Raw genomic sequence first — 24,687 nt, 5'->3', positions numbered from 1 at the left:
GCGTCTAATTGTTACATTAATTTGAGGTTCATGTCTTCTAGACTATTTCTTCATTAAAAATTATAACGTAATTTCATAGTCCTTATTTCTCCACTAAACTTAATACCATAAAAATTTTAATTAAGCAAAAGTATTTTTTTGGTTATTACTTTTGAAAACGTTTTCCCGCACCTGTGCCTTGGAAAATGAAATGAGCAATGTAGAGGATACGAGTGTAGAGATTGGCTTCTGTGTAGAAGTCCCTTTATTATCACGTAGGTGAGATGGTCCTCTTGCTTGCCCAGTGCTTTCCTACCACATTTATTAGAGAGGAGTGAGTGAGAGCTGGAAATACTTGGGAAATGAGCTGACTAATTTCAGAAGGCTGGTACTCCTACAGAATCAGGAAAGGAGGTTTGTTGGTTGAGTTGCTTTTAATTGAACTATTATGTTCGGAGACACAATCAATAAATTGACTTGGTAGCGGGTGCGGCGTGGCTGTTTTGGGATATCTTATAATGTAAATCTATCATCTGGATTTACAGAATTACTGGACAGTATTGTTTTAGAGTCACAATATCTTTGTGGCGTATACTGACATTTTTATATAGTATTTTCCTGTCTACAAAGTGTGTGTGTGTGTGTAGGAACTCATAAATATAAGACCTTTAGTTGCAAATAGACGTAATTAGAGCATAATGTGTCACATTGAAGCCTTTTCTGTTTCTGAGATACCTCTGAGAAAACATTTAATTTGCCAGTTCTGATAAACGCTAGTAGTTACGATGCATTGGTGCGATTCTGCTTACCAAGAAACTTGTTCCTGGAATCTTCCATTTCCGTCTTGATGAAGTAACAGGGACCAGATTTGTTCTCCACCAGTACTAAGGTGAGGTGACTGAGGCACTTGCTTCAGGTGCAGAATTTAAAGGGGCACCAGAAAGCTCAGTAATTGAGGTTAATGACATCTTAATGCAATACTTAAAAACAACTTTTATGGGAAAAAATCCATGATGGAAAAAATCAAGTTTTAAATACAGGATCATTATTAATGATTTTTCCTTTTGCCTTAGCTCCAATATAGCTTAGCTCAGCTCTATTACTGATACTGTCTTTAATCAAAATGTTAATATTTTGTTTCTCATGGATTTTCTTGCATTAATTTTGATTTTGTCTGTATTGCTGACTTTTTTGTCACTCTCTTAAAATTTGTACCTGAGGCAAGTGCCTCACTCTAGTCTCAAACCTGACTCCTGTCTTAACCAACTTGGAAACCACACAAAATATATGAAGCAGCAGTTTTCAAACATTGGTCAGCAGAAAGGTTAGGCCTGTGTTCCCTGAAATAAAGGGAGCAAATGAAATGAGCCCTATGACATTCCAGCTTATTCTATGGAACAGTGGCCCACAAATTTTTTCTCTCAAAGACCAGGTAGTAAATTTTGCTTTGCAGACCATAGGTCTAAGTTACAACTATTCAACTCTGCCTTTGTCGGTGGCTGCTTTCCTACCATATAAATAAATGGGTGTAGATGTGTCCCAATAAAATTTTATTTATAAAAATGGGCAGCAGGTTAGATTTGGCCCTCAGATTGTAGTTTGCCAATCGTGGCCTTGAGACAGTTTCAACATTACAGGGCAGGGAGAGAGAAGCCAGACAACAAATTAGCACCACAGAAGGAAAGATGAGTGAACTTTAAAACAGAGTGATGGAAACTATCTAAAATACAGCACAAAAAATAAAGAAAACTGAACAAAATAACAGTATTCGTGATCTTTGAGTCAAAATCACCTGTTCTAAAATATTTGTAAGTGGAGTTCCAGAAGAAGAGGAGGGAATCGAAATAGTATTTGAAGAAATAATGGCTGAAATGTCCAGATTTGATGAAAACTGTAAATCACAAGATCACAAACCTCAAATAGAGTAATCAAAGAAAACCATATCAAGGTACCACATAATCCAATTGTTGAAAAACCAGTAGTAAAGAGGAAAAACAATCTTAAAAAGCAGTGAGAAGGAAAGAAGACAGAGGAACAAAGATAAAATGATAGCAGATTTCTGGTCAGAACTTGTGCCATCCAGAAGACAACAGAGTGATATAAATGAAAGTCAAGTCAAAATTTCTAGGCCAATGGAAGTTGACAATTTATCACCAGCAGAACTACACTACAAGAAATTTTAAAGGAAGTTGAAGTAGAAGGAAAATGGAAATTTTCCATTTCAGTTTAGATGGAAATTTCCAGTTCAGATGGAAATTTTTCTCAGTAATTGATAGAATAACCAGACCAAAAAAAAAAAAAAGGAAAAAATCCCCCCCCCCACCAAATCTGTAAGTACAGGTGTTTTAAATAGGATCAATACCCTTGGCCTGATTTACATATAAATAACATTCTATCCAGAAACTGCAACATATATGTACTTTATTTTCATGCATACATAGACATTTGTAAAAATTGAACAATACAGGGCTATAGGGCAAATCTCAATATATTTCAAAGCAATTTTATAATAATACAGATTATAATTTCTGACCTTAGTGGAATTGAGCTATAAATCAGTAACAAAAAGATAACTATAAAATCCTTAAAAGTTTAAATATATAAAGAAATATTTTTTAAGTAACATGGGTCTAAGAAGATAATATAATGGAAGTTAGAAAAAATTTTCAACTGGGTGATAATGAAAATACTATATATCAAAACTTGTAGAATGCAGCCAAAGCTGTACATGGAGGGAGATTTGTAGCCTTAGAAAAGTAAAAAATTAATAGGCTAAGCATTCTAATTAAAAATTAGAAAAATAATAGGAAAAAACCCAAAGGAAGAAAATAATAGAAATAAGAGCAAATTAATCAAATGGAAAATTTTTAGTAGAAAAGATTAACAAAATCAAAAATTGGTTCATTGAGTAGTCATAAAATTGAAGACCTCTGGTGAGACTGATAACATTAAAAAAAAGAGAAGGCACAATCAGTGAAATGAAAGGAAAAAGAAACCAGTAAAGATTCAGTAGACTATAAAAATATATTAAAATGTTACTAGAAATAGCATCATGTTGGTCAAAAAAATTAGATGAAATAAACACATTTCTTGAAACATACAACTTATTAAAAGTAACTGCAGAAGAAATAGAAAACCTTAATTAGCCCTGTAATCATTTAAAAAATTGAATCAGTAATTAAAAATTGTTAGGCACAGATGGCTTCACTGTTAAATTTTACCAGACTTCCAAGGAAGAAATAATTCCACTCTTACCCAAATTCTTCCTCAGAATAAGACAGGGAACATGTCCTAGTTCATTTTTCTTTCTTTTTAGTATACGTGCTGCCGAAGCAAGCACAATTTTTCTTTCTTTTTAATTAAAGTTTATTGGGGTGACAATTATTAGTAAAGTCACATAGATTTCAAGTGTACAATTCTGAAATACATCATCTATATATCACATTGTGTGTTCACCACCCAGAGTCAGTTCTGTTTCCATCACCATATATTGAACCTAGTTCATTTTTGAGGTTATCACAACCTTCCTACTAAAACCAAACGGGTAGTATAATTAGTGAAGTGTTTATAACATAAGGACAAATAAATTACAGCTACTAATTTTTAGTTCTCTTGCTAAAGAAACAGAGTTAATTTGCCATTGACAAGAACTGTAGTCCAAGTTTGGGTGATAAACTGTTTTGATTTACAAAATGTAAATGAAAAATATTGAGGGTGTGTGTGTGTTTGTGTATTACCTTAATTGACCTGAGTAGACCTTAAGTTTGACCTAAGTTTCCTGAGTAGATGAAATTTCATGTTTTTAAATATATGATTGTATCAGGACTCTTTCTGATATAACTGGACCTTCACTGTCACAGGTAAAAAGAGGATTGATTGATCACCTCATTGAAGAATCTGAGGTAGGGCTGGCTGCAGGTAGGTCAGTTTCTTCCCCAGCGTCCTCCTCCATGTTTGCAGTATTCTCATACAGGCTCTTCACTCCTAGTTGCCAGATCTATGAGCTCATGTTCAAGTTCTTTGGGAAAGAGGAACAGAACAGTCTCTTTAAGTACCAGAGGATGAAGAAAAGACTTCATTAATTTTGACTTGGGTGTGCTCAGAGATGAGCTCACTCTGGCCATGGAGTAGAATGCTCCTATTGGCAGGCCTGACTGACACAGGTCCCCTGTGCCTGGGGGTCGGAGTCAGTGTCTGTGGCAGCTGCTGGACTGAGTGGAGAGTTATGCCTGGTGAGAAGTTGGGAGTGCAGTAACCATTGGAAAAGTGCATGAAGGCTTAGTTGCAAAATTAAATCTCCATTGCAGCAATTGACAGATGTAGAATTGCATGAATTCTTTGTTCAAAATAATAATAAAATTCTACGTAATAAAGAATTCTTAGGCTACCACTTCACAGCCATTCAGTTAAAAGAATTAAAAAGCCTGAGAAGTCTTGTTGAAAAAGTTGAACAACAGGAACTCCCCCATCCCGTCTGGTGGGAGTGTACATTGTTACAGCTGCTTTGGGAAATAGCTGGCTTCAAGTAGCAAAGCTGAGTGCACACTTATTCATTAACCTATCAGTCATGTTCTAGGTATGTACGCCAGAGAAACATGTGCCTACGCGCTTAAGATAGCTGTACCAGAAGGATCTTGCTAGTGTTGATACTTGCTCCAAAGCAGAAACTACCCAGGGGATGTGGGAATAGATAAGGAAATTGTGGTCTATTTACACAGAATATTACGCAGCAATAAAAATAAATGACAGGTACAGCAACAATTATGGGGGGAACAAGACAAAAGACTACATACAGTGTGATTCTGTTTATATAAAATTCAGAAGCTGGCAAAAATAAACTGTATCAGTTAGGGTGCATACCTACATGATAAATCTAAGAAATGCAAGAAAATGATAACTATAAACGTTAGGGTAGTTGTTACTTACAGAGGGAGGACAGGGTTTGGGATGAGAGTGTGGCACCCATCCTTTTGGGGGTAACAGCAGTAACCTTGGTCTGGATGGCAGTTGAACTAGGGTTTGTGTAATAACCTTAGGAAACTGTACTTACATATTTCCTATGTGTTTCTGTATATACAAGGTCTGACAATTAAGTTCACGAACTTGTTGCAACGATGTTGCTAACCTTTTTTGATATCAGAGGGATTATTCGTTATGAATTTGCACCAACTGGACAAACAGTTAACCAAGTTTACTATTTGGAAGTGCTAAAACGGCTGCATGAAAAAGTTAGACAACCTTAACTTTTCGCCAACAATTCATGGCTCTTACATCATGACAATGCACCAGCTCACACGGCATTGTCTGTGAGGGAGTTTTTAGCCAGTAAACAAATACAGTGGTACTACCTCAGTTTTCAAACGTAATCCGTTCCGGAAGACTGTTTGAGTTCTGAAATGTTCGAAAATCGAGGCACAATTTCCCCATAGAAAGTAATGCAAAATGGATTAATCCATTCCAGGCCTTTAAAATCAACACCTAAAACTGCAAATTTAGCATGAATTTTACTATCTAATGATACCATAGATCCATAAAAGTTACAGTGTTCATAAACCGCAATGTTTGTCAATGGAGACTTTTGAAAACTGAGGTACTACTGTAACTGTATTGGAACACCCTCCTTACTCACCTGATCTGGCCCCCGATAACTCCTTTTTCTTACCTGAAGGTAAAGGAAATATTGAAAGGAAGACATTTTGATGACATTCATGGCAACAAGGGTAATACAATGACAGCTCTGATGGCCATTCCAGAAAGAGTTCCAAAATTGGTTTGAAGGGTGGATTAGGTGCTGGCGTCAGTGCATAGCTTCCCAGGGGGAGTACATCGAAGGTGACTGTAGTGATATTCAGCAATGAGGTATGTAGCACTTTTTTTAGGATGAGTTCGTGAACTTAATTGTCTGACCTTGTATGTAATACTTCATGATAAAAGTGATTTTAAAATAAAAATATTCTGAATATATTCAGACTTTGTAATGTATGTCCAACTCAAAAATGTGGAAAATTCAAAGCACATGTTTATATAGAGTGGTTAAATATGTTTTATCTTAAACTTCTTACTTTATCATTTTTTCGAAATTTACGTTTTTTGAGGTTTTGATCAAGATGGCGGAGTTGGTAAATGCTGTGTGGGCTTGCCTTTTCCCACGGCCACCTCAGAATTGCAAATAAACTATAGCACAACCATCACTGAAAATTGCCTGAAGTCTAGATGAACCAAGTCCCATAACTAAGGACATACAGAAGAAGCCATGTGGAGACTGGTAGGAGGGGCAGAGACAAGAAACAGGCTGGTCCCACACCCACGTGTGGCTGTTGAAAATTGGGAGGGTTATCTCAGCTTCACAGGTACCCCCTGAGGACCATGGGATCCCAGCCCCACACTAGGCTTCCCAGCCCAGAGCACAGTGCTGGGAAGAGAAGCCCACACAACATGTGGCTGTGAAAACCAGCGGTCATTCTGTCAGTCTGGGTGGGATGGAACGCTGCTGGAAACCCGTGTCCTCATCAATGGCCCATGCACAGACTCACTCACTGGCAGGCACTTACCCTGGACTCCAGCGGAGGGACAGCAGCTTGGGAGGCACCAGAGACATACACGGAGAAACTGACTTTTGTGGCTTCAGGACGAGGGCTGCAGAGACAGCTGCCATTGTCCCTGGGTTGAACCCTCCCCCTGCATGGCCAGGTCGAAGCTGCATCAGGCTGGTGAGCTCCACTTGCTCCACCCGACTGGTACCCACCAGGGGCTCTTTCGGCAGCAGGCAACCAGCCTTGACCTGCGCTTCAGTCTTTCTTGAAACACCTCAAAGTTCCTCAGGCCCCAGGCAGGTTGTCACTGGCCTCAGTTTGCTCTGTGCCTTTTGTAGAGCTTTCCGAAGCCAGGTACTGGAGGCAGCCAGCCTCAGTTCACAGCATGGCCTTTCCCAAATGCCTCCAGGTCCAGCATGGGCAGCTACTAACCTTGGATTGCCTTGTAACTCCTACCAGATAGTCCCGGCCTGGTCACAGGCAGCAGCTGGCCTTGGCCTGCACCAGAACCCCTCCCAAGGGGCCCCAGAACCAACACACCTGGTAGCCAGCTTCAGACCACAACAGAGCACCACCTGATACCCATAGTGGCCCCTCTAGAGGGTGGTCTCGGCAGGCACCAGACTTTGTTAGGCTGAATCCTGCTCCATGGAGTCAGCCACCACACAGCAGCTCGTATGCTATAGTTATGACCAGTCCTTATAGCCAGTTAGCCTGAGGGTCAATCACACCCACCGATGTGCCAACAACAATAAAGGCTCAACTACAACAGGAGGGCAAACACAGCCCACACAAGGGACACACCTGGAACACCCAGCTCAGGTGACCAGGGAGACTGCACTGCAGGGCCCCACAGGACACCTAATACATAAGACCACTCTGCCAAGACTGGGAGGCATAGCAGATCTACCTCTTACATAGAAATGAAGCACAGGGACGCAGCCAAAATGAAGAGACAAAGAAATGTGTCCCAAGTGAAAGATGAGAACAGAGCTCCAGAAAAAGAACAAAAAAAAATGGAGACAAGCAATCTACTAGATGCAGAGTTCAAAACATTGTTTATAAAGATGCTCAAGGAACTCAGAACTTCAACAAAGAGATAGGAAACATAAAACTGGAGATAGAAAACAAAAAAACCAGTCAGGAATGAGTACAATAACTGAAATGAAGAATATGCTAGAGGGACACAGCAGTAGATTAGATGAAGCAGAGGATCACGTCAGCAATTTAAAAGATATGGTAGCAGAAAACACCTCATCAGAATAGCAAAAAGAAAAAAGAATGCCATAAAAGGAGAGTTTAAGGGGCCTCTGAGACAACATCAAGCGTACCAGTATTCACATATGGGGTACCAGAAGGAGAAGAGAGAACAAGGAATTGAAAACCTATTTGAAGAAATAATGATGGAAAATTTCCCTAACCTGGTTAAGGAAATAGATATACAAGCCCTGGAAGCACAGAGCGTCCCAAACAAGATGAACCCAAAGAGGCCCACACTAAGGTACATGGTAATTAAAGTGACAAAGGTTAAAGACAAAAAGAATTTTAAAAGCAGCAAGAGAAAGGCAGTTACCTACAAGGGAAATCCCATAAGACTGTGAGCTGATTTCTCAACAGAAACTTTGCAGGAAATATTCAAGGTGATGAAAAGCAAGGACCTGCAACCAAAACTACCCAGGAAGGCTGTCATTTAAAAATCAAAGGACAGAGATACAACACATAACAGGCTACCACACGATGAATGGGTTAATAGTGAGATTGGGGAAGAAATTAAAAGATACCTTGAGACAAATGAAAATGACAACACAATCACTCAAAATCTATGGGACACAATGAAAGCAGTCCTAAGAGGGAAATTCATAGCAATACAGGCCTACCTCAAGAAACAAGAAAAATCTTATACAATCCAATCTTACACCTAAAGGAACTAGAAAAATAAAAACAACAACAGTAAACAAAGCCCAAAGTGAGTAGAAGGAAGGAAATAAAGATCAGAACGGAAATAAATAAGATAGAGTCTAAATAAAAACATACAAAAATCAGTGAAACCAAGAGCTGGTTCTTTGAAAAGGTAAACAAAACTGGTAAACCTTTAACCAGACTCATCAAGGAAAAAGAGAGGACCCAAATAAATAAAATCAGAGGTGAAAGAGGAAAAGTGACAACAGAAATACAGGATTATAAGAAAATACTATGAATAATTATATTCCGATAAATTGGGCAATCTGGAAGAAATGGATAAATTCCTAGAAACATACACTCTTCTGACTGGATCAAGAAGAAACAGAAAATCTGATTAGACCAATTACTATTAAAGAAATCGAATCAGTAATCAAAAAATTCCCAAAAAAACCAAAAAGTACTAGACCAGATGGCTTCACAGGTGAATTTTACCAAACATTATCCTTCTCAAACTATTCCAAAATATTGAAGAAGAGGGAAGGTTTTGAAGCTCATTTTATAAGGCCACTATTACCCTGATTCCAAAACCCAAGACATTAAAAAAAAAAGAATTATAGGCCAATATCCCAAATGAACATAGGTGCAGAAATCCTCAACAAAATACTAGCAAACCGAATTCAGCAATACATTAAAAAGATTATACACCATAGTCAAGTGGTGTTTATTCCTGGGATGGAAGGGTTCAATATCCACAAATCAATTAATATGATTCACCACATAAACGAAATGAAGGATAAAAATCATATCCTATCAATAGATGCAGAAAAAGCATTTGACAAAACACAGTATCCATTTATAATAAAAACTATCAGCAAAGTGGGAATAGAGGGAACATACCTCAATATAATAAAGGTCATATATGACAAACCCATAGCTAACATCGTACTCAATGGGGAAAAGCTATAAGTGGTCTCCTTAAGATCAGGAACAAGACAAAGACGCCCACTTGCACCACTTTTATTCAACATAGTATCGGAAGTTCTAGCCACAGCAGTCAGACAAGAAAAAAAAAAGGCATGAAAATTGCAAAGGAACAAGTCAAACTGTCATTATTTTCGGATGACATCCTACTATACAGATAGAACCCTAAAGATTCCACCAAAAAACTATTAGAACTGATAAATTAATTCAGTAAATTGGCAGGATACAAAATTAATATTCAGAAATCAGTTGCATGTTTATACACCAATAACAAACTATCCAAAAGAGAAATGAAGAAAACAATCCCATTTACAATTGCATCAAAAAGAATACCTAGGAATAAATTTAACCAAGGAGATTAAAAAAAACCCAAAAAACAAAAAACCCTGTACTTGGAAAATTATAAGACATTGAAGAAAGAAATTGAAGAAGATATAAATAAATGGAAGTATATACCGTGCTCACGGATAGAATTAACATCGTTAAAATGTCCATACTACCCAAAGCAGAAAAAGCATTTGACATAGATTCAGTGTAATTCCTATCAAAACACCAATGGCATTTTTCACAGAACTAAAACAAATAATCTTAAAATTTATATGGAACCACAAAAGACCCAGAATAGCCACAGCAATCTCGAAAAAGAAAATAAAGTTGGAGGTATTATGCTGCCTGACATTAAACTATACTACAAGGAGTAGACGTTTCTCCAAAGAGGACACACATGGCCAATAGACATATGAAAAGATGCTCAGTGTCACTAATCATCAGAGAAATGCACATTAAAACCACAATGAGGTATCACCTTACACCTATCAGAATGGCTGTCATCAATAAATCAACCAATAACAAGGCTTGGCGCGGATGTGGAGAAAAGGGAACCCTCATGTACTGTTGGTGGGATTGCAAATTGGTGCAGCCACTATGGAAATCAGAATGGAGGTTCCTCAAAATATTAAAAATAGAACTACCTTATGACCCAGCAATTCCACTTCTGCGTATTTATCTGGAGAAATCCAAAACACTTAATTCGAAAAGATACATGCAACCCCTATGTTCATTGCAGCATTGTTTACAGTGGCCCAGATGTGGAGGCAGCCTAAGTGCCCATCAATAGATGATTGGATAAAGAAGAAGTGTACATATGTACAATGGAATATTACTCAGCCATAAAAAAGAATGAAATCTTACCATGTGTGACAACGTGGATGGATCTGGAGGGTATTATGCTGAGTGAAGTAAGCCACACAGAGAAAGACAAATGCCATGTGATCTCTCTTATATGTGGAATCTAGAGAACAAAATAAATGAACAAACAAAACAGAAACAGGCTTATAGATATAGAGAATATACTGATGGTTGCCAGGTGGGAAGAGTTTTGGAGGACAGGGTGAAAAAGGTGAAGGGATTAAGAAGTACAAATTGGCAGTTACAGAATAGTCACAGGGATGTAAAGTACAGTATAGGGAATATAGTCAATATTGTAATAACTGTGTGGTGCCAGGTGGGTACTAGACTAATCAGGATGGGGTGGCCAGTTAGCTCAATTGGTTACAGCGTGGTGCTAATAACACCAAGGTTGCTGGTTCGATTCCCACATGGGGCACTGTGAGCTGCGCCCTCCTTGGAAAAAAAGAGTTAAATATCAAGACTACTCAGGGGGATCACTGCATAAATTCTATAAATGTCTAACTGCACTGTACACCTGAAATTAATGTAAAATAATATTGAATATCAACTGTAATTGAAAAATAAAATAAACCTACAATGGCAAAAAGTAAAGAAACTTACATTTTTGAAATTCGATTTTCAAAAGCTTTCCAAATTTTCCAGATGCGAGTTGACCCAGTATTATTCTTACTTCCTAGGTCAGGGACTCCACTACATTATTTGAAGAAGGATAAGGTTGACACTGCCTCCTCGCTTCTTTCTTTATTGAAGTCTCCTCCTCCTTGATCAAACTTAGCTATATCTTCTTACAGCATGACACAGAGGTATGTCACTAGAAATTTTTTAATAGATTTCTTTCTTTTGCGGTTATTTCACTTTGCATAAAAATAAAATAATTAAATTCAAAAACATCCTGAACTTACTCATTGTTGACCTTAGCAGTTTTATCTCTGACAGATGTGTTTCAGTATCTTCTGCATACGTGGCATTGTATTTTGGTGTGTGTCTGATCTCATTTTTATTTTTTTGAAACCAGCATTAAACTTTGAGTGTAATGGACATTATTATTCTGTACAATGATCCAGTAATGATTAATGAGTTTGAAAACTAGGGGTAATGGCATGCACCTCCTTTAGGCTGACGCTCTGCAAACTCTGAGGCCAGTCTTTCCCTAGAAGGATGCCCGTGGCTGAGGGTGGAGGCCTGCCCAGGCTGAGCAGGGCATCTATTCACATCTTAAACTGTTTGCTCCTTACCTGTCTTTCTCTAGGAGTTCAAAAAGAAAATACTATGTCTTAATCTCTAATTTGTGATTGAATGGCATTTTATATTTGAAATTAAGAACTCTTTAATATGTTAGAACATTAAAATGAATATAAAATGGGTTTGAAATGTTTACATCCAGAGTGAAATTTACTGCATAGCTATTTTTGATAACTTCATGAGTATCAATAAAACCCTGCTATTTAAAATTTCATTCATAATCACGGTACCATTCAGTTTTCCCCAGTAGTCTCATTTTTTTCGTTTGTTTGAAGCCGGCTCCAAACAATTGCAGTTAGCTGATATGTCATTTAAGTCTCTTAATCAGTCGATCGCTCCTCCCTATCCCTTTTCCCCTTGCATTTTCTTTCTCGAAAGTCCAGGCAGATTGTTCTGAAGTAAGAGGTTTGCCTGTTTTGACTTGTGCCCTTTCCATTGGACATGTTCTGTTCCCTGTGAAATGGTAGATAGATCTAGAGGTCTGATCCCACTCCGGCTCTGCTCGAGGGCTCAAGCACTCCAGGGGAGGTGATGTGTGCCCCCAGTAGGAAGCACACTTGTGCTCATGGCGTCAGGGCCGGTGGTGCTCGGTGCCTGGGCTCACTATCATTCGAGGCTGCCAAGTGATGCTGTTATGAATTGTTCCTTTACTCTGCTTGGATGAACTGAGATACTTCTGCAGAGAGAAACCTCCCCTCATTAATTATTTGATTGTCCTAAGGGACAGTTCACACAGGAGAGGCAGCACAAATGCCTCATTCTTTCTCGTCATCCATTCTGTTCCGTAGCCATTCCGTAAGTGACCGGTGATTATTTTAAGTATCATAAACTTAAGCATGTAAACATATTTGTTACGTTTTAATTCATTGCAGTTATTACTATTATACAGCACATGCTAAAATTGTGCCACTTTTGGCCAGTGGAGCTTCTGAGGACCCCTTCGTCCTTTGACATGATCCCCCGTCTTCCTTCCCTTGCTTTCTGGTGTGGGAGGATGTCTCACATTCATGGTTTACTTTTTTTGCACCAAACCCGGAATTGGCTATTTCTCTTAAGCAGCTCAGGTTCCCTTTTGTAGAAAATATCTTGAGACCACAATCTGGGCACTAGGGGAACTTGTTGCACAGGGCTGGTTATTGTTCCTAGGCTTTTTTGGTGGACAGCCTGGAAATACACCTTTTAAGTGAAAATACATCCTAGAGTTCATACTGATGTTTGTATTTCAAATTTAGGATCATACAGTTTTTAATTTTATGTGATGCTGAAAATCTTGATTCTTTTCCCCCCCATTTCTTCCACCTCCCCGCCCCCCGCTCCGGTTCAAGTCGTTGTTTCTCAGTCTAGTTGTGTAGGACACAGCCCCATGGCCCGTGCTGGTGTTACGAGCCTTGCGCTCCCCCCACCCCTGCCCCCGGCCGAGGCAGTTGGTCGCCAGTTGTTGGTCGGATGCTCACTCTGTCCACTCCTGGCAGCCCACAGTAGCCCACAGCAGCGCACAGCAGCACTCAGCAGCTCACGCCAACCTCTGGCAGCTGACGGCAGCCCAGCTCCAGGGAGAGCTGTTGTTCACAATCTTAGCCGTAGAGGGCGCAGCTCACCGGCCCAGGTGGGAATCGAACCTGTGGCCTTCGGCGTTAGGAGCAGGGTGCTCCAACCACCTGAGCCACTGGGCCAAAATCTTGGTTCTTAATGTTAGCATCATTGCTTGTTTTAACGTATAAAATATATGTGATAGTTTTAGAATAACAGTACTGATATATGAGTATTACCAACCATATGATTACTGAAAATAGTTGAAGGTTTTCTGTCGTTCTTTCTGTCCTTGGAGTACCTCCCTAGGAATGTTTTGCCAAATTATTAAGATTTAAAGTCACTTGACTCAATTCCTCAGTATGCCACCAACTTGTTACACATTTAGATTCATTTATTTTATTTTAAGGAATAGCTTCTTTTTAAATTTTGTTGCAAGTTTATTAAGCATTTTCATGGTTCCCAGTCAAAATAAAAATTTTCAGAACTCTAGCTTTCATTCCCTGTTTCTTCCCTCCTCCATAGGTAACTGTTTTTAGTTTTCGGTTTATCTTTCTAGTGTGTGTGTGTGTGTGTGTGTGTACACAATCCTCTTTCTTAGAAAATGCTACCATACGATACCAGCTTTTCTCCATCTTGTTTTTTAATTTAACAGCATATCATGAGGCTCACACCAGGGAATGCATAGCATTTTATCAGGTTGTGTATATTATAGAAAAAAAACTAATTTTTAAAAAAATTTGGGGGTGCGGTCAGATGGCTCAGTTGGTTAGAGTGCAAGCTCTTAACAACAAGGTTGCTGGATCGATTCCCACATGGGCCAGTGAGCTGCGCCCTCCACAACTAGATTGAAAACAACGACTTGGCATGGAGCTGATGGGTCCTGGAAAAAAAACAACACACTGTTCCCCAATATTGCCCAATAGAAACAAAATATTTGGGCTTTAATCAGTGTGTCTCCCTCACATAAATTGCATCGATTTTGCTCTTTATCCAGTTACAGGTTCTCAGTAATTCTGGCATCTCACAGGCACATTGCTTGTCTAGGCCGGGTTTTCCTTACATGTCAAAGGAGAGACCTGGCCTGGAAGCTCAAGATGTGTGATTTTAGGTGGAGAGACTGCAGATGAGTAAAATAAACCTGAGAGCAGCTCTCAGGCAACAGCATGTGCACCTTGTAACAAACAGGGGGAGGTGGTTGGGACCAGTAGATGGCGGTGATGAAATTGACAGGTCTAAATTTGTGACTGGAAGTCAGAAATTGGAACAGTTCTGCGTGGGCAGCCGGCTCGGTGGTGTGTCACTCCCTGAGCTGGGAGCAGGTTGTTTGCGGGTAGTTGAGGGTAGGTGGGGGTGGGTCAGATAGGTGTGGGAAGCACTGAAGGTGACAAGTTCCGTGTTGGCCGTGTTGAGGACGAGGCCCTGTGCTCTAGGTCAAACCGCGTCAGGCTGTGTGGGAGCTCAGACAGTGGGGCGCTCAGAGCTGGAGGCGTGTTCGTGCCGATCTGGTGTGTGAGGCCTGGGGAGGGCACGCGAGGACCCAGCAGGTGTGTGGAGGAAAGAAGAGGTGAACAGCTGCTGCCTTTAAACCACAGGTGGCAATGGCGGAGTGCACAGAAGAGACTGGGAAGGTGCAGAGATGAGTGCCAGTGGGTTTTGAAATCGCACGCTGCATTCTACAGGGTCATTTAAATATTGTAATCCACTCCTTCGTAGGGCCACGGATTATGCTTTTCACTCATTTTCAAGTACACTTGGTGCTCCAGGAGCATGAACCTGATCACACACGTGCAGTGTGTGCCCCTCCCATAGCCCAGGGGCCTCAGGGCAGCACCCACCTGGAAAGGTGCTGCCTGCTCCTGGTTGTCCAGTGGGCCGAGCTCTCTGGGCCCTCGGCGTTGCTTCCCCCTCCTGTCCATGTGGCCCTGGACCAGGCGAGCCTCAGCATCTTTGCCCCAGTTGGGGTTGAGTGAATGCTTTACAAACTCCTAAGTTGTAGGAACCAAGGGATGTTGGCGGTGCTGGGCCTCAGATAGCTTTGTTTTCCGAAAGGATTTCAGCTGTGGTTTAATAGGTTCTTTTCCAGCTGTCGGCTCGCATCTGTCTGTCTGTCTCTTTTTCTCCCTCCTCAGTGGGGCTTTTGATATGTGATTCTGATCTGCCTGTTCGTTTGGATAAGCATCTAGTCTCCTGTCGCGGCCAGTAAGCCGCAGGCCCTGTCCCTTGGAGGAGCATTTGGCATCAGGTGTCATGGAGAGTCAGCGTGCTGTGCTGCAATGTCTGCATAAATATGGATCGCCAGGAAACTTACCAACAGTCACACCTGTCTGCTGACGGGTTTCTTTCTCCTCCCTTTATTGGCATCACTGGGATGAGATTTTTTATTTCCCAGCTGGGCTTGATGTTGAGCTCGTTTTTCTGTATTCATGTGGTGGTTCGTATTTTCTTTCTGGCAGGAGCCATTTTCTTTGTTTATCTGATGCTTCCCTTTTTTGGTTTTCCCCGGGCTTTCCAGTTCTTGGAACACCCTTTGTCAGCAGATGTACTTTTGTTTCCAGTTTCTGATCTCCAAGTAAAATGTAGCTCAACTTAAACCACAGAAGTAAGGAACGTAGAATAAGTGATTAGAGCCGTGGAGGCGCAAAGGAAAGTGAGAGAAGCGCGGGCCTGCCCTTTGCAGTGTCTCTTAAGTACAGACACGCCTCAGCTGTGAGAGGGGCTTCCTGAGCGGCTGACAAACGAAATGTTAGGAAGCGAGTTTCTCACAGGGGTTTTTGTCATTTGGGTAAAAATGTGGCCTCGAGATACAATAAGTTCATGCCTAAACATGTGGCAAACAGTAAATAATGTGATAATGGAGTAATAAGTCTACTCAAAGGAAACTGCAGAATCAGAGTTCTGAACTCAGAATGCCCGGCGCTGTGGCAGGCAGGCCCCGGCCGTGGCGTGGGCCCCGGACTCCAGCCCCAGGCCCCCGGGGTGTCTGGTCTGGGCTCCTGCTCAGCGCCTCCGAGAGCACCGCACACTTTCCCTTTGTGGAGTTTCCTTTGTGCTCCGCTCTGTAGGGCGTCTCCTGTTAACTGCTCAGCAGAACATTGTTCCTTACGTGTGTGGAAGTGAACGACCTCTTCCCACACCTGATGCTAGAACAGCCTGGGAGGTGAGGCGGTGGCGGCGGCCCAGCTTCCCATCACCTGCGTGGCCCGATGTGCTACGCAGAGGCACGTGGCTGCAGCCTCTGGGTGTTGTAACCTCCGAGCTGCTTCCCAAATCCGCTGCTAACGTCAGTCCCAAGTCCCGACCATGCTTCCGCTGCCGCCTTCTTCGTGCCTTTGACGGAGCTTGTGTAACTTGTCCTCCATCGACACAATAATTATTATCCGTACAACAGAATTTCATTAACCTGTAATTGTCACATCTAAACTTCAGGATTAAGGTAAACTAATTTTATACCCATGCATAAGCAAGTGAAAAGGTATTTATATTTAAATCACGAAATCTAGTCAAAAGTTTCCACAGCCCCCCATTTTGGAAGGTTCCAAAGAGGCGACCTGGCTTATTGACCGCCACTTCCGGCAGTCGGGCCACGTGTGGAGCACACATGGGGTTTCTGGCCCCTGCACACAGAGAGTCACAGAGTGGGAATGACCATCACAGATATGTTAGAAAAGCTTAGCATTTAACTTTGTATGTTTGTTTTAGAGAATTATAATAAGAACCAAGGAACTTCCTTTTTAATAGAAGTTTTTATGTTTGGGGGCCTTTGAACGTGGCGTTAGCTTTTGTAACTGTACTTAGAGTAGATACCGTTGTTCCAGCCTGGGTTTAAGAAACGGTTGACTCACTGTGGTCCATGTTTGATGTTGGCAGTCGCCCTGTGGCCACTTATTTCTCTGCATTTAATTTAAAACATTATTTCCTGGAGCTTAGTCTTTTGTTGCCTTCCGATACCTTTGTTTCTCTCCACTGTCAATTTTCTATTAAAACACATCAAGATATCAAGTTCTTTAGATCTCAGTATGGACAGAATTGTATCAGGTTGCAGTGTTCTAACCATTTTGTAATGTTGTTACTGCTATTATTACTTTTCTGCTGGGGTTGGTGAGGAGTGGTTATCAGGCTATGTGTGATGAAGAGAGATTAGGGGATCTAAGCTCCTTAGACTTTTTTTGTTGTTGTTAAAATTTTTTTTTTACATTTTTTATTATAAAACTCCATCACTTAAACCATTTGAAATGTACATCAGCAGTTTCTAGTATATTCACAATGTTAGACAACTATCACCGCTATCTGATTCCAGAACATTTTCATCATCCCCAAAAGAAACTCTATACCCACTAAGACACATCCGTTATTCTCTCTTTGGCAACGCTAATCTGCTTTCTGTCTCTGTGTATTTGCCTGTTCTGGACATTTCGTATTAATGGAGTCATACAATATGTGGGCTTTTTTCCCTGACTTTTATCATGTATCATAATGTTCATTCATATTGTAGCACGTTCGGGTCAGTACTTCATTCCTTTCTATGGCTGAATAGTAGTCCATTGTGTGGACAGAGCACATTTTGTTCATCCGGTCATCCCTTGATGGCATTTGGGCTATTAATACTTTTTGTTTACTATGAATAATGGCTATGAACATTGCTGTACAAGTGTTTATATAAACATGTTTTCAGTTCTCTTGGGTGTATACATAGGGGTAGAATTGCTAGGTTATGTGGTAACTCTGTGTTTAACTTTTCAAGGAACTGCCAAACAGTTTTCCACAGTGCTGACCTATTTCATGTTTCTACTAACAGTACATTAGAGTTCCTGTTTTTCCATATCCTCACCAACACTTGTTATTTTACCTTTTCTTTTTGTTTTTTTTTTATAGCCATGCTGGTGGGTATGAAATGATAACTCGTGGTTTCCATTTCCAGTTCCCTGATGACTGGTGATGTTGAACATCTTTTCACGAGCTTGTTTGTTGTCTATTTCTGTACCTTCTTTGGAGAAATGTTTACTCAGATCCTTTGCCCATTTTTAAATTGTGTTGTTTGTCTTGTTGTTCGGTTTTAGGAGTTCTTTATATATTCTGTGTACTAGTCCCTTATCAGATATGTGATTTGCAGATATTTTCTCCCATTTTGTTGTCTTTTCACATTCTTTATAATGTTCTTTTATGTATAAAAGTTTTCAAATTTGGTGAAGTCCAATGGATCTGTTCTTTTTTTTTTTTCTTTTCTTGATTGTGCTTTTGGTGTCATAGCTAAGAATCCCTTGCCAAATTCAAGGTCGTGAAGATTTACCCCTGTGTTTCTTGTAAGAGTTTTATGGTGTTAGCTCTTATATTTTAGTGCTCGATCCACTTTTAATTAGTTTGTGTATATGGAGTGAGGTAAAGGTCTAAGTTCATTCTTCGGCCTTTGGTTACCTACTTGTTCCAGAGACTGTTTTTTCCCCGCTAAATGGTCTTGGCATCCTTGTCAAAAACCACTTAGCCATAGATGTATGGGCTTATATCTGGACTCTCAGTTCTATACCATTGGTCTATATGTCTATCCTTATGCTGGTATTAAACTGTTTTGATTACTGTAGTTTTGTAGTAGTAAGTTTGAGAAGTGTGAGTCTTCCCACTTTGTGTTTCTTTTTCAATGTTGTTTTGGCTCCTTGGAGTCCCTTGTAAGTCCATATGAATTTGAAGGTCAGATTTTTCATTTCTGTAAAAGAAAGGCCATTGGAATTTTGGTAGGAATTGTATTGAATCTGTAGATTGCTTTGGTGGTGTATTAGTCAGAGTTCTCCAGAGAAACAGAACTCTGTGTGTGTGTGTGTGTGTGTGTGTGTGTGTGTGTAAAGAGATATTTGTTATAAGGAATTGGCTCTCACACAATTATGGAGGTAGGCAAGCCTGGAGATTTGCAGGGTGTGTTGGCAAGCTGGAGACTCAGGAGAGTCCATGGCTTAGTTCCTGTGCAGAGCCCAGCAGGCTTGAGATCCAGGAAGAGCTGATATTTCAGTTCAAGTCCAAAGGCAGGAAAAGGTGATCTGTCAGTTTGAAGGCAGTCAGGCAGAAAGAATCCTCCTTGCTTGGGGGAGGCTCAGCATTTCTGTTCTATGCAGGCCTTTGACTGATTGGATGAGGTCTACCCTCACAGGGGAGGGTAGTCTGCTTTGCTGTCTACCAATTTAAATGTTAATCTCATCCTACACCCTCACAGAAACACCTAGAATAATGGTTGACAAAATCACTAGGCACTCGTGGCCCAGTCAAGTTGGCACACAAAATTAACCATCATAAGTAGTATTGCTTTCATAACAACATTAAGTCTTCCAATCCGACATAGATTTGTTGTGGAACAAACAAATGTCTTGTCGTTTAATAGTGTCTTCTTTGGTTTCTTTCAGCAACTGGTTTGTAGTTTTCAGTGAACAAATCTTTCAGCTCCTTGGTTAAATTTATTCCTAGGTATTTTATGCTTTTAGATGCTATTGTAAACGGAGTTTCTTTTTAAATTGTTTATTGCTGGGATACAGAAGCACAACTGATGTTTCTGTGTTGATCTTATACCCTGCAACTTTGATGACTTCATTTATTAGCTGTAGTTGTTTTTCTTATGAATTCTTTGGGATGTTCTACATATAGGATCGTGTCATCTGTGAATAGAGACAGTTTTACTTCTTCGTTTCTAATTTGGATGGCTTGTTTGTGTGTGTGCCTAATTGCTCTGGCTAGAACTTCCAGTATAGTGTTGAATATCGGTGGTGAGAGTACATCCTTTCCTTCTTCCTGATCTCAGGGAAAGCCTTCAGTCTTTCACCATTAAGTATGGGCATTTCATGGGTATCCTTATCATGTCGAGGCAGTTCCTTTTATTCGTTGTTTTCTGGGGGTTTTTATGGTGAAGGGTGTTTGATTTCGTCAGATGCTTTTTCTATATTAGTTGAGGTGATCATATGTTGTTTTTTTTTCCTCTTGTTGTGTTAATTTGGTACACTACATTGATTTTTTTTTAACCATCCTTTCTGGGATAAATCCTACTTGGTCATGTGTAATACCCTTAATATGCTGTTGGATTCGGTTTTCTAGTATTTTGTTGAAGGACAGTTTTGCTGGATATAGGATTCTTAGTTCATTTTTTTATCTCAGCCCTTTGAACATGTCATCCCTTTGTCTTTTGTCCTCCACGGTTTCTGATGAGATATCAACTGTTAATCTTATTGAGGAAATTCTTGTATGTGAAGAGTTGCTTCTCACTTGCTGCTTTCAAAAGTCTGTCTTTGACTTTCATCAATTCAATTATAATTTGGATTAGTGTGGGTGTCTTGAATTTTAACCTACATGAAGTTTGTTGAGCTTCCTGGATGTGCAAATTAATATTTTTCACCAAATATGGGAAGTTTTTGTCCATTATTTCTTCAGATATTCTTTTCACCCCTTTCTCTCCCTCCTCTCCTTTGTTGGACTCCCATAATATATATGTTGGTATGATTGATAGTGAGCCTCTGTTCATTTTCATTTTTATCTTTTCCCTTCATTACTTAGATTGGATAAACTCAGTTGACTTATCTTCAAATCTCAACTGACCTATCTTCGGGTTCTCTAATTCTTTCTTTTGCCTTCTCAGTTCTGCTGTTGAGCCCTTCTAGTGAATTTTTCATTTCAGTTATTGTGCTTTTTAACTCCAGAATGTCTGTTTGATTCCTTTTTAGAAATTTTCTTTATTGATACTCCCCTATTTCATGAGATATAATTTTGATGGTTTCTTCTAGTTCTTTGGACACGGTTTCCTTTATCTCTTTGAACACATGTCAAATAGCTGATTTAAAGTCTTTATAAGTCAAATGTGTAGGTTTTCTTCTGGATGTTTTCTATTACTTGCTCTTTTTCCTATATTTCCTTGTTTCTTTGCATGCCTTAGAATTATTTTTGAAAATTGAACATTTTTTAATATCATAATGTGGCCAATCTGGAAAAGAGGCTCTCCCCTGTCTTCAGGATTTGTTGTTGCTATTTGTTATAGTTGTAATGACCTTTTTGAGCTAATTTTGTAAAGTTTATATGCGTTATTTTGTGTGGTCACTGAAGTCCTTTCCATTTGCACAGTGGTCAGCTAGTGATTGGACAGAGATTTCCTTAGGGGCCTGGAATCAAAGTTGTCTCCCAGTCTTTCAGATGGGGTCTGTGTGAGTGTTGGGTATGCCTCCCACTCAGTCAGGCAGCTGACAGCTCTGTCTTAGCCTTCACTTCCTGCTTATGCAGAGCCTGAAGGTCAGCCAGAGGCGAGAGCTTTGGGCCTTCTCAGGTCTTTCCTGAGTGTACACAAGGCCCTGGGCATTTGTGTGGTCTTCTAGATTCCCAGGAATGTATTGGAACTTTTCAAAGCCCTTGTTGCCCAGCTTTTCCTGTCAACCTTCTGGTTAGTCTGCTTGTCTCAACTCTGATTGAGTGCCCCAGGCTGCAGTGACTAATACATTTGCCTGGGAGTGTTTTCAGTAACCCTGCTCCAGCAGCCACCTCAGCACTGGGAGAATTCGGAGTTTGGTGACGTACAGGCAGGTCCTTTGAGCTTACCTTGTAAGGAGCACCCAGATAGGTCAAAACAAACCACCGAAAGGAATTCTTTGTAATGAGGCCTTCTCTGCTCCCCACACTCCCCCCGACCAAGTACATATGCCGGATTGCAGGCTGTTTTCTTCCAGGCGCTACCTCTCGGGGGATGGGACCACGTCACATGCCGCTGAGCTCACGGTTTCTACCAGGATTAGAGAGTTCATCGTACTTGAGTGTTCCTCTGATTGCTGCAAGCTTTAGGTTAGTTTCCCACATTCCAAAAACATATCTGACAGGTTTTGCCAGTTTTTTTCTTGCTTTATTGAAGGATGGACTTTTGGAGTTCCTTACTCAGCCATTTTTACTGACATCACTCACTAGTCTGTTCCTAACATGGTGACCCATTTTGAGTTTGCGTAATTTACGTTCACCCCACCTGATTTCAGAAAGATTTCAAGATAGCTTACAAATGTAAATTACGAAAATACAGTAAATTATTATTGGTAATATTTGTTGTGTGCCTGTTGGTTGGAGGGCATTCTAATAAAAACCTTGCCCTCCCTTGTTGCTATTGAAAACTTGGTCCCACAGACAGAAATGTTGTTTCCTTTGGTGATCCTGAGGTTTTTGCCCTCCCTGTTACAGCGGTGGGTCCCCAGGGAAACCGAACCATGTTCACCTCAGTGGTTTCTCCTTCACGTGACTGTGTGTGTGGTCGTAAGGTGGTACGCCACCTTAGTGTTTAACTTGGGAGTGCTCACTATTGTCTGTCTGGTTTGATTGTGAAAATGCTGCCTGCAGTGGTGATTTTCCTGAATCCAAGCCCCCTTTTCCTCAGGACACAATAGGTAGGTGTAGGTCTTATTTGAAGACTTAAAGACGTTGTTCCTATTGCCTCATTGTTTTAGGGGTTGACTAGGTGGTTCTTAAACTTCAAAGGAGAGCTGACTTCCCATGGTGACAGTTGATGGCGGGTGGAGATTGGGATTGTCAGTAAACCTGAGTGGCTCATCACCCACCAGCCCGACACCTGCCAGCTGTCTAGCCCCTGCTTCTCCGTGGGCCACTGAGGCCCACAGGCCATCTCATAGCTACGAAGGTCACGGGCCTGCCAGCGGGGCCCTGCTCACTGGGGTTCATCTCCAGTAAGCTTTTGTTTAGGAAGAATATTTTCCTTGAGCACTTTGAGTCTGTTTGACATCGTGGCTCATTTGCTAGTTTTATTTGAGCAGAATATCCTTCTTCTGCAAATGGCTCTGTGGTAGAATTAGAACTGCTTTCTGGTTTGGTTCCATAGGTACTGGTTGTTCCTTTCTCATCAGTGTCACCCATAAGCTAATCGGAATATTTTTAAAAAGCCAAGACATGAATAATTTGACTACATTACAATTAAGAACTTCTCTTCATTGAAAGACATATAAAGTCAGGCCACAAACTGAGGCACAGACTACACACATAACTAATAAAGAAGGAACAGTCAAAATACATGAATACCCCACACATCACATTGTAAAAGACAGTAGCCCAGTTAAAGATGGCAAGGAGACGTATCACGGAAGGAAACCCAGTGACGCACGAGCTTATGGGAACGTGACTGACCTATGTAATTATCAGAGTATGGAAGAGCGAGCCGTGTTCCTGCTTGGGCAGCAGGAACGAAGGCTTCTGGCGCTACCCAGGGCCAGGGAGCACGTGGGTCGCAGGACTTGATGCCATCCTGCTTTGGGGAGCAGTTTGGCCCATGGGCCACGTGTGCCACCTGCACACCAGCGGCCGCTCCGTGCTCTGGAGGTCGAGTGGGCAGGCATCGGCGGACTCTCTGTGAAGAGCACGGTGGTAAACATTCTGGGCTTTGTGGACCACATGTGGTCTTGTCACCTAGTTGCTTTTGTTTCATTTGTTTGTCTGTTTAACCCCTTAAAATCTAAAAAGCATTCTTAGGTCAAGGGCCTAACAAAAATAGGCTACTCGCTAGATGTGACCCCCAGGCTGTAGTTTGCCACACCCTGGTACCCCTGATCGCGAGTGTACCCTAGAGAAGCTCATGAGGGCTCAGAACAGATGTGCCAGGATGGTCACAGCAGATCGTTCAGAAGAGCAGAAACTGGGAAGTGATGAGGAAGTGATAAGTACATCACAGAATATTATACAGCAGTGAAAATGAATGAAGTATGTCAACTGCACGCAACAAAGAGATGGATATTTATAACGGATGGCCAGGACTACGTATGGTATGATGTCATTTTTATGCAGTTTAAAACAGGCAGAAGAAGAAAACTATATATGATAGCAAGAGAATTCTAAATACAAAGTTCAGGCTGCATTGTACTTGTGGAGAGAGGCAGGCAGATGGCTGAGAAAGGAGCACAGAGGGAACTTTAAACTGTTAAGTGGGTGGTGTGTTCTGGGGGTCATTTTTTGTTGTTATAGTCTTACCTTGCATGTAAATTACATGTGATCTTTTGTGTCACCAAATATGGTTTCTGAAAGGCAAGGAAGGATACCAGCAAGGGAGGTCTTAGAAGCCACCTGCCTGTCCTCCTGGAAGTAGTGCTTTCGGAACCAGAGCCTTGCAGAGTTGACCACCCGGGAGGGCAGGAGGCAGGTGCCTAAGCAGCTGTCATGAAGCGACCTCCAACGTAGCCTGACAGAGCTGTGATGGCAACGCGCAGGAGTGGAGCCTGCCTTGTTCTGGAACAGTAGTGAGCCCACTGTTCCTTCCCCACAGAATGGCCTTGGAACCTATGTCAGAAACCAGCTGACCATAAATGCAGGGGTTTATTTCTGGGCTCCC

The 24,687-nt window shown here is 41.0% G+C and overlaps 1 protein-coding gene across 3 annotated transcripts in view; it reads left to right on the top strand.

The window, feature by feature from the left end:
- Positions 1-24,687, top strand: part of TRAF3 (TNF receptor associated factor 3) — a 102,288-nt gene that overhangs the window by 43,072 nt on the left and 34,529 nt on the right. Inside the window, exon 1 of one of the 3 annotated variants that reach the window (XM_033108488.1) lies at positions 11,274-11,389. The exons of the other annotated variants lie outside the window; for them this stretch is intronic. The gene's annotated coding sequence lies outside the window, so the exon portion shown is untranslated. Of the gene's footprint in view, positions 1-11,273; positions 11,390-24,687 lie in introns of those variants that run through there. 3 annotated transcript variants of the gene reach the window in all.

The sequence above is a fragment of the Rhinolophus ferrumequinum genome, chromosome 6, assembly GCF_004115265.2.
Source record: "Rhinolophus ferrumequinum isolate MPI-CBG mRhiFer1 chromosome 6, mRhiFer1_v1.p, whole genome shotgun sequence".
In the NCBI taxonomy this organism is placed as follows: domain Eukaryota; kingdom Metazoa; phylum Chordata; class Mammalia; order Chiroptera; family Rhinolophidae; genus Rhinolophus; species Rhinolophus ferrumequinum.
The sequence above is the reverse complement of the archived record's forward strand: the minus strand, read 5'-3'. Positions and strand labels throughout refer to the sequence as shown.